Genomic DNA, 10,366 nt, shown 5'->3' with positions numbered 1-10,366 from the left:
GAGCTGTGTATGTATAATGTACAGTGCAGAGCTGTGTGTTTAGAATGTACAGTGCAATATACCTTCCAACTTCAAAATATATAAAGAGAGACAAGTGACATCATTATGAAGGAACCACATAAAACTCCTTCAGCAGAACCACCATGAATCTGACTCCTCCCACACAGGATCACATGGCCGTGACATCATGAACGGTCCTTTACCTCCTAACCTAGAATATGACTCCTCCCACAAATAATCACATGGCCGTGACATCATAAAAGGTCCTTTACCTCCTCAACTAGAATCTGGCCCCTCCCACACAGGATCACATGGCCGTGACAACATGAAAGGTCCTTTAACTCCTCCTGCCGCACAATCTGTTGTCTAACTCCTCCCCCATATGGTCACATGGACATGACATCATGAAAGGTCCTTTAGCCCACTAGTCTCCCCCATACGTGTATTGTCCAGCGGTGCAGGTGGAGGTATGTGTACAGTCCCCGCCATTGTCTGTCAGGATTACTGGGGAGGGGATCAGTAAGGCTGTGGACGCCTTTCATCATTTCTTTATTGAATACTATATATTTTGTGCTAAAAACATTTTATTTTAATTGGATTTAAATAGAACTTGTCACCTCAAAAACGCACATAAAACCGCCAGCATTAGCTGATAGTAGCCCCCAGTCTGTTCATAATCATATGTTTGATCCGGTATTCTGATGCTCAATAGCCTAAAAAAGCAATATATTAAGTGCCATCAGCTCTATCTTGCCGGTCATCTCCAAGGATGATATACAGAGATGAGGAGGAGATATAAGAGGGGTGCAGCACTGGAGAGCACGGGTAGGATGGTAGACAGAGATTACGGAGGAGATATAAGAGGGGTACAGCACTGTGGAGAGCTCAGGTAGGACGGTAGACAGATAAAGAGGAGATGTAGGGGGTGCATCACTGTGGAGAGCACGGGTAGGGTGGTAGACAGAGATAAGGAGGAGATGTAAGGGGGGGTTCAGCACTGTGGAGAGCACGGGTAGGATGGGAGACAGAGATGAGAGAAGAGATGTAGGGGGTGCAGCACTGTGGAGAGCACGGGTAGGATGGGAGACAGAGATGAGGAGGAGCTGTAGGGGGTGCAGCACTATGGAGAGCCCGGGTAGGGTGGTAGACAGAAATGACGGAAGAGATGTAGTGGGTGCAGCACTGTGGAGAGCACAGGTAGGGTGGTAGACAGAGATGAGATTCAGGGGGTGCAGCACTGTGGAGTGCATGGTTAGGATGGTAGACAGAGATGACGGAGGAAATTTAGGGGGTGCAGCACTGTGAAGAGCCCAGGTAGGATGGTAGAGATGAGGGAAAAGATGTAGAAGTGCAGCACTGTGGAGAGTACAGGTAGGATGGTAGACAGAGATGAGGGAGGAGATGTAAGGGGGGTGCAGTACTGTGGAGACCACGGGTAGGTTGGTAGACAGAGATAAGGGAAGAGATATAGGGGGTGCAGCACTGTGGAGACCACGGGTAGGATGGTAGACAGAGATGACGGAAGAGATTTAGGAGGTGCCGAACTGTGGAGAGAACGAGTAGGATGGTAGACAGAGATCAGGGAAGAGATGTAAGGGGGGTGCAGCACTGTTGAGAGCACAGTCAGTATGATAGACAGAGATGAGGGAGGAGATGTAAGGGTTGCAGCACTGTGGAGAGCACAGTCAGTATGATAGACAGAGATGAGGGAGGAGATGTAAGGGTTGCAGCACTGTGGAGAGCATGGGTAGGATGGGAGACAGAGATGATGAGGAGATGTAAGGGGTGCAGCACTGTGGAGAGCACTTATAGGATGGTAGACAGAGATGAGGAGGAGATATAGTACCATTCAAACCATCGCCTCATCCCGCAAAAGATTAGCCCCTACATGAGACAGTCGCCCAAAAAATTTAAAAAACTATGTCTCTCAGACTATGGAGACACAAAAATAATTTTTTTTGGTTTAAAAAATTATATTATTGTGTAAAACCTTAATAAATAAAAAAAGGTACACATAATAGGTATTTCCGTGTCTGTAAGAACTTGCTCTATAAAAATATCACATGATCTAACCCATCAGGTGAACAATGTAAAAATAAAAAATAAAAATGGTGTAAAAAAAAAGCCCAAATTTTGTCACCTTACATCACAAAAAGTGTATTAGCAAGCAATCAAAAAGGTATATGCACCCCAAAATCATACCATTAAAACAGTCATCTCATCCTGCAAAAAATTAGACCCTAACTAAGACAATCGCCCCCAAAAAAACATTTTTTTTGTTTCAAAAATGATATTATTGTGTAAAACTTGAATAAATTTAAAAAAGTAAACATATTAGGTATCCCTGCGTCCGTAACAACCTGCTCTATAAAAATAGCACATGATCTAATCTGTCAGATGAACATTGTAAATAATAAACTCTTGGGGAACACCTAAAGGGTTAATGATGTTTGTAAAATCAGTTTTGAATACCTTCAGGGGGGTAGTTTCTAGAATGGGGTCACTTTTGGGTGGTTTCTATTATGTAAGCCTCACAAAGTGACTTCAGACCTGAACTGGTCCCTAAAAAGTGGGTTTTTGAAAATTTCAGAAAATTTTCAAGACTTGCATCTAAACTTCTAAGCCTTGTAACGTCCCCAAAAAATAAAATGTCATTCCCAAAATGATCCAAACATGATGTAGACATATGGAGAATGTAAAGTAATAACTATTTTTGGAGGTATTACTATGTACTATAGAAGTAGAGAAATTGAAACTTGGAAATTTGCTAATTTTTCAAAAATTTTAGTAAATTTGGTATTTTTTATAAATAAAAATGATTTTTTTTTACTCCGTTTTACCAGTGTTAGGAAGTACAATATGTGACGAAAAAAACTATCTTAGAATAGCCTGGATAGGTAAAAGCGTTTTAAAGTTATCAGCACATAAAGAGACACTGGTCAGATTTGCAAAAAATGGCCTGGTCCTTAAGGTGAAATAAGGCTGTGTCCTTAAGGGGTTAAGGGAATTGTGTTAGAGGTCTTTTTGCTTGGATTTTCAAGGCAAAATCACACACAAATTACTGATAATGCTGAAATGTAGTTATGCTCAACTCAAGAACTGAAATGCACAATTTTTTTCAAAATAAAATATCTGTTAAAATATAATAATTATGTGTAATCCAGCTGTATTACTTACAACTAAATTCCGTAGCAGAGAGGAGGGAGGAGGCAGGCCGGGAGTATGGGCGGGCGACGCGTCACTCACTAATTCATTCATAAAGTGGGCGGCGCAGGTGCATGTCTGTCTCCACCCTCCTCTCTGCTACGGAATTTAGTTGTAAGTTATACAGCTGGATTACACATGATTATTATATTTTAACAATGCCTACAGGTTATACAACAGTGAGTGGGACCGGTGCATTAAAATATCGGGACTGCACCGGTCCCCACTGTCTTGCCTAATCCAGATGCCGGCCCCCAGCCCTTCCTCCCTCTGTTGATACACGTGCCGACCACGCTGTGCGGCGGCCGTGTATCTTTGTAGGTAATCACAGCATTTTTGGGTCGACCAAATCGCCATATCGCAATTGTTGATTATCGTGCAGGCCTAATGAGGAGGAGATATATAAAGGTGCAGCACTGTGGAGAGCACGGGTAAGATGGAAGACAGAGATGAGGAGGAGATGTGTGGGTGCAGCACTGTGGAGAGCACGGATATGTTGGTAGACAGAGATGAGGAGGAGATGTGTAGTGCAGCACTGTGGAGAGCACAGATAGGTTGGTAGACAGAGATGACGGAGGAGATGTAGGGGGTGAAGCACTGTGGAGAGCATGGGTAGGGTGGTAGACAGAGATGAGGGAGAAGATGTAGGGGTGCAGCACTGTGGAGAGCACGGGTAAGGTGGTAGACAGAGATGAGGGAGGAGATTTAGGGGTGCAGCACTGTGGAGAGCACGGGTAGGTTGGTAGACAGAGATGACGGAGGTGATGTAAGGGGGGTGCAGCACCAAAGAATGAGATACCAATAGTAGTCGGTACTATACGCGGGGAAACCCCAATGGATTTCTCGGCCTCGACTACAACAATGACTTCATATCCTGTGTGTAATGAGACTGTATGGTGTACGGCAGAATTATTTTTATGCTGTGTGATGGTGGGATATGGTGTGTTGTTTATCATTTCGTCACTGTTCATAATTTTACACATTTTAGGAGTGTTGTCTTGTTGCTCTACCATTCTGTGTATTCCCCAGGTCGTTGTTGGAGTGGTTGGGGCTCAGGATTGTGTGGTGGGGTTGTCATCGTCCTGCTGCTGGGTGGAGGGGCAGATATAACCGGAGGCTGTGGTTTATGGTCCAGAAGCTTCCTCCATTGCGGTCGGATAGTAAGAGCCACATCGGCCAAAGCTGCCGCTCTATCCAAGGTGCGCGGTGTGCGCTCCCGGACCCATTCCTGTATTTCGGAGGGGCACTTGGCAAGAAATTGTTTGATAAGGAATGCCTGTACAACATCTTCCACAGTGAAGGCTTCCTCCGCTTCCAGCCATCTCTGACATGCCTGGGACATATTATAGGCATACAACTTGAATGATCCCCCTGTGGTCTCGGAACTGGGCCCGATATGAGTCTGGGGTTATAGCATGGTAATCCAGAATAATCCGTTTTACAATGTCATAATCCCGGTTCCGCGGTGGATCCAGGGTTCGGTAAGCCACACTTCCGGTCAGGAGTCCAACTTACAAACACATCCAGTCAGAGTGGGCAGCTCCATCACGGCACACTGCTGCTCAAAATCCTTGAAGAACCCCTCCACATCTCTGTAAAACGTATTAAACGGCTTGAAGTCCATCCGGGTGATCCGTACAGGTTCCTGGGTCGATGGGTTTAATGCTCAAAGTCACGTTACCCCCTCTTTTAGGCGCCATTGCTTCTTGTCTCCGCTGGGCTCGGAGAGCAGCCTCCTCCTTATACTCCTGGGAGACGCCTGGGCCCAGAGCTGCCATCTCTTTTTCGTACCACACCAACCACTGGCTTTTAGGGGTGGGAGTCCCCTTCTCCAACGCTTGTCCGTTGGACATCTGAGAAGAGGTGGTCTGGCTAGCACCCACCAGTAGATCAATTAAGGCCTCTTTAGTCAGTCCCTGCTAGTTTAGGCCCAGATCTATGGCTCTCTCCTGTAGACTGGATACGGTCCAGTTTCTGTATTCAATCTGTGGGTGGTTCTCCATTGGGCTGTGCTCTGTTTTTCCCACTGCTGCCACCAGTTGTCACGGGGTCCTATTCCGGTATCCCCAAATCAGCCCAAGGACCTTTATTATATGCAAACCAAAAGGTCCATAAAAACACTCCACCACACAACGGGTAAATAGTCCAGGAACACGGCTACAGTCCAATAGCAGGATAAATACCCCAGAAGATGAGGGTCACACTCCTCCAGCTTGGAGATTGATATTGCAGTGTGGCTCCAGATGCTTCTCTGTAGAGGCAGTATGTTCCAGGGTAAGCAAGGTTCCTCCAATTCTCTTTGGTGTGCTGTCCCTAGCATCAGCATCCCACAAAGGATCTATCTTGCTGGCCTCTTGTCCTCCTCAGGTGCTGTCCTTATATCTCTGGATAGGCAGACAGGGTTAATGGTTTTCAGGCCCCCTAGACCTGGAAATGGTGCCTCAGTGATCAAGGAACCACAGTGGGAGATCTCCAGCATTTGGAGAGCAGCAGGTCATAAATGGACAGTCAGGAAATGTCAGCAGGGGTCCATCAAGAGGCATGAAAACAGCCAGGCTGCCGATGGTCACTGAGCTGACTCAGTTATCAGACCTTCCTATAATATAATCATCACTGGGAATGCACAGAATGGAAGAGCAACAAGACAAAACTCCTAAAATCTGTAAAATTGATAAACAACACATCAAACAGTGACAAAATGATAAACAACACACCATTTCCCACCATCATATACTGTATATTAGTATTTTATAAACTGTATGGAAGAATTATTTTTATAATATATGGAGACAGTTTTTAATATATGGCGGCAAATATTTCACTGCTGTATAGCAGCATTATTTGTTGTAAAGAGGTAATATTTTATATATTGTGTGGAAGTATCATTTATATATTGTATGGTAGCATTTTACAGAGAGTTTTTGTATTTTTTTTCTATACATTTTAGCAGCCAATAATTAATATTAAAAACCATTATTTTTTCTATGGCGGTAATGTTTTACGTATTATTTGGTAGAATTATAGGGACAATGATTTCTGTTCTGTGTTGGCGGTGTTATATAGCAGTGTTGAATACAGTCTGACAGAACTACTTTTATGCTGTCAGATACATTATTGTTCTTCATATACAGTAAGGGAGAGTAATATTTACTCGTACATACTGGATCTGATGCTATATGGTTGCATTTATATATATGAACCTGTAGTAGATTTTAAATGCCGTATGCTGGCTTATGCAGCAGTTATTTATGCGCTTTATGGCAGAATTATTTCTGTACTGTTTTACAGAGTACTATAAGCGGCCACATAACCCTGGAGCCGGGCTCCTCTGTCTATTTACGGACACAGGCCCACATCCACTAATCGCAGTGCGCCTAAGTGCTATTGAACACCGTACCAAGCTTTGACACCAACTGGTAAAAAAAATTGTGCAAATTGCCACATCTAGTTTTAGCGCAATGCTCTGCTCTTAGCTCTGCCATGTGGGCGTGGCTTTGTGGTAAATGGGCGGGACCTAAGATGCACCAATTTGCACCAAAATTGTGCCTTTCTTACATACAGAGGTCACAAAGTATTACAACCAGTAGTGCCTGCACCGTCCAGCCTGAGCCGCTGTGATAAATCTGGTGCAGGTCTAGGGTAACGTCATGTACAGGTTTAGTAAATCTGCCCCATTCTCATTGCTTACTGTCTTTGTAGTGTGCTAACCACTGAGCCACTGTATATATTTTCCATGGGATATGTGTCTGTTGCATCATAGTATTAATCTCTGGAAGGGATTAAAGGGGTTTTGGCATCACATACAAAGGGGGATATCGCTATTGTCTGATAGGTGTGGGTCCTACCTCTGGGACCTGCACCTACAAGGAGAACTGAGCAGGGAGAGCTGTGGCTAGGGTCCGGCCACCACCACGCGCTGCTCGCCTCTGCTCCCATACATGTAAATGGGAGCGCATCGGACATGTGCCGCCCCCACTCCCATTCATTTCTATGGGGCCAACAGAAATAGCCCAGTTGGCTTGGTTATTTTCGGCGGCCCCATGGAAATGAATGGAGGGTGGCTGCGCATGTGCAATGGCCAAACCCCTTTAAGGAATCGAGCCGTTCATGAAATAGAGCTTTTCGTCTGTAAAAGGTTATCCTTGCAGCTGAAGAAGCTCAACCCTGCCACTAGGGCTGGACAACTCACTTGGCCCTGACAATGTCGCATCCGCGCCATTATTCTGGCGCAAGCAAAAGTTCTGCTTCCAATACCAGAGCAGGGACTGTTCATGCGCCACTACCTGAGAGTGTACCGGTAGTAACTAGAAGTTGCACACCCAGTAGCTGAAGGAATAAATGTTGGTGCCCGTCCATCAGGTGTCCACTGTCACGAATCACCAGTACCATAAAGTCTTTACAGAGTAAGGAACGCCACTCCAAGGGTAATATTTCGATGTGAATAAAGGGAGTCATTTACTAACACTTTTTGGCGCCGGATCTAAAAAAAAGTAGGCATGTTGTGGGCAGGAAGGGGCAGGCCGGCTGGCCCGTCTCATTTATCATTTTCTACGCTTGTTTTAGGCATAGAAAATGATGTATATGTAAGACAAAAAAGCCGACATAGATTTAGATAGGTGCTGGATGTGCCGAAAGTTACGTAGAGGCCGGCTTTTCTACATAAATTCGGCCAGTTAAAGGGGTATTATGACTGCCACAGTTTATTATATCCAGTTACACGAAACACAGTAAAGCAGCGACATTTTGGAGCAGAGCTGCCCTTTATCAAGCTGTGATAGGCAAAAACAACCGTGAGTAACCATTATATGGGGAGTACAATACGGAGCAGAAGAAACGTACATATAAAAACCAAGGTCACAAATGTTGATGCTGACTGCAGTGCATTACATAATGGTACCGTACCACAAATACAACGGTGTGGAATATCCCACCCACGCCAAAATGACTAAACAAGGAGGTGGGTCAGGTAACCTTTATTAATCAATAAATTAGACGCTATAAGCAAAAATTGTAAAGAATGCGCTAAAAGCAAATCTCCATAAATAAATGAGTTATATGAACAAATTGCCAACATCGGCAGGTGTTTCAATATGTCATCTATCCAGTAAGATCCAGATGTCTGTATATTGTTGGGATTTCTCCTATGGTTCAAGAAGGGGGTGAGGGGGTTTTGCAGGGGATCCCATGGTGCTGAAAATCGAAGTGTGCTGTCACTGACCGTGCTATGCCCTATAGATTGATGGGGAATGGGGCCCTATGTCACCCTACCTAACAACACAGAGCACCTGCCAAGATAGGGGCGACCCCATCTGGAACCTGACCCTCAAATGGCCAAATCCCTATCGGTGTCACCACTCCCAACATGACGACATGTTTCATCCCGCAAGTTGGGAATCTTCAGGGGGCAACAGGTGACTAGTAGAGACTGTGGGGATTCGCTCTGGCAGCCAGGACAAGTGGGTGCAGTATAGAGGCAAAGACACGTTTGTAACTCAAAAACTGCAGTGTTTATTCACACTAGTTGCAGGTTCACAGTATGACAGTCCATTTTCAGTATTGGTGTTAGTTCACACCCAAAACAGTTCATACACAAAAACATTCACCTTTGATCGTGGGTGTTTAATCCACACCCGGCTGAATGCTCAGCCTCAGAAAGCCCACCTGCATACTTTAGGCGGCCTGCTCGCCCGACACACTGTCTTCAGCTTTCAGCCCACACACAGGCCTCAGATCTTAGCAGAGTTTCAAATAGCTCCAGTGTCAGAGAGGAGTAATCCACCCACCTGAGACTGCTGGCTGTTTTTTTATAGGCCTGTCGAAACCCGGCCTGGACCGTGGGGAGTAGTCACCCACCCAGCACTTTGACTGCTCCCAGTAAGAGCTGTCCCGTATCAGCTATTTACAGCCATACTAGATAGCAAGATGTCACACAGCAACTGCTGCTAACACATGAAAACTGGCTCCTACTCCACCGAGGCCAGGAACCTCGGTGACACATATCTATTATCCGCTATGATTCCTTGTACCTTCTTACATACCCTCCCCCTTTGTTCAACCCTGAGGGGGTAAACACACGCCAGACAGGGCACCCGGGACAGGACATCCCCGTTACCCTGCAAGCAGCCTGCCCTGTGTTCTACGGAGAACTTAAAGTTCTATAAGGACAGGAACCACCTGGTAACATGGCCATTTCTCTCCTGATTCCTTGTACCTTCTTACAAGACTCATATAACATACCGCAATACACGTAAGGCTAACCTTGGCCTCTCTGTTTTATGCACCATGTTAAGGGCCACTGTTTAGTACTGGCCAAGGTTTTTCCTTAGAACTGCTCCTTCAAAATACGATGGGTTCGATGGATCCACGATTTCTGCCGTTCTAATTGCTCCCAGGAGGTCATGGTACTAGTTTGCAGTATAACTTTCTACAACTTAGATTAGATATCGAGGGGTGCTACATATTCTTCTCATGTACTGTGAACACATGTAAACTTGTATTACTGTTTCTGTATGTGCCTGTGCTGAAACAGACCTGTCTATTTGCACTGATTTAGGCCCCATGCACACGACCGTATATATTTTGTGGTCCGCAAAAACGGATCCGCAAAAAATACCTCAGTGTGCGTTCCGTATTTTGCAGAATGGAACAGCTGGCCCCTAATTGAACAGTACTATCCGTGTCCGGAATGCGGACAATAATAGGACATGTTCTATTATTTTGCGGAACAGAGATACGGACATACGGAAACGGAATGCACGCGGAGTAACTTCCTTTATTTTGCGGACCCATTAAAATATATAGTTCCGCAAAAATAACGGAACGGACATGGAAAGAAAATACGTCCGTGTGCATGAGGCCTTACCCTGATCACTTGCTTGTATGTGTTGGCAAATTTACCATGGTCAAAGACATCACACTGGACAGGTTGTATGAAGGAAGGGCACCTGGAACAGAGGAGTCTGTTTTAGGTTACATTTACATATGCTCTTAGAACCATATCTGGCATACCTGGACAGCACCATGCACCGCCACATCCTCATTGACTATAATAGCATCTAACCGGGATTCTGGTGATTTTCCAGCATAAAGGAATGTGTCAATGACCGTAACCAATGCAATCTGGATGCCTGGAGATGCCTACAAAGGTAATAAACTTCTGGAC

General features: G+C 45.1%; 1 protein-coding gene across 1 annotated transcript in view; it reads left to right on the top strand.

Annotated features, from left to right (window-relative positions):
* The first annotated feature begins 429 nt into the window (after positions 1 to 429).
* The window catches only part of LOC122941918 (zinc finger protein 184-like), a 104,629-nt gene continuing 94,692 nt past the window's right edge, over positions 430 to 10,366 (top strand). Inside the window, exon 1 of the mRNA XM_044299416.1 lies at positions 430 to 467. The gene's annotated coding sequence lies outside the window, so the exon portion shown is untranslated. The remainder of the gene's footprint in view (positions 468 to 10,366) is intronic.

The sequence above is a fragment of the Bufo gargarizans genome, chromosome 6 (genome assembly GCF_014858855.1).
Source record: "Bufo gargarizans isolate SCDJY-AF-19 chromosome 6, ASM1485885v1, whole genome shotgun sequence".
NCBI lineage: Eukaryota > Metazoa > Chordata > Amphibia > Anura > Bufonidae > Bufo > Bufo gargarizans.
Note: the sequence above shows the minus strand (reverse complement) of the source record. Positions and strands in the feature narration are given on the sequence as shown.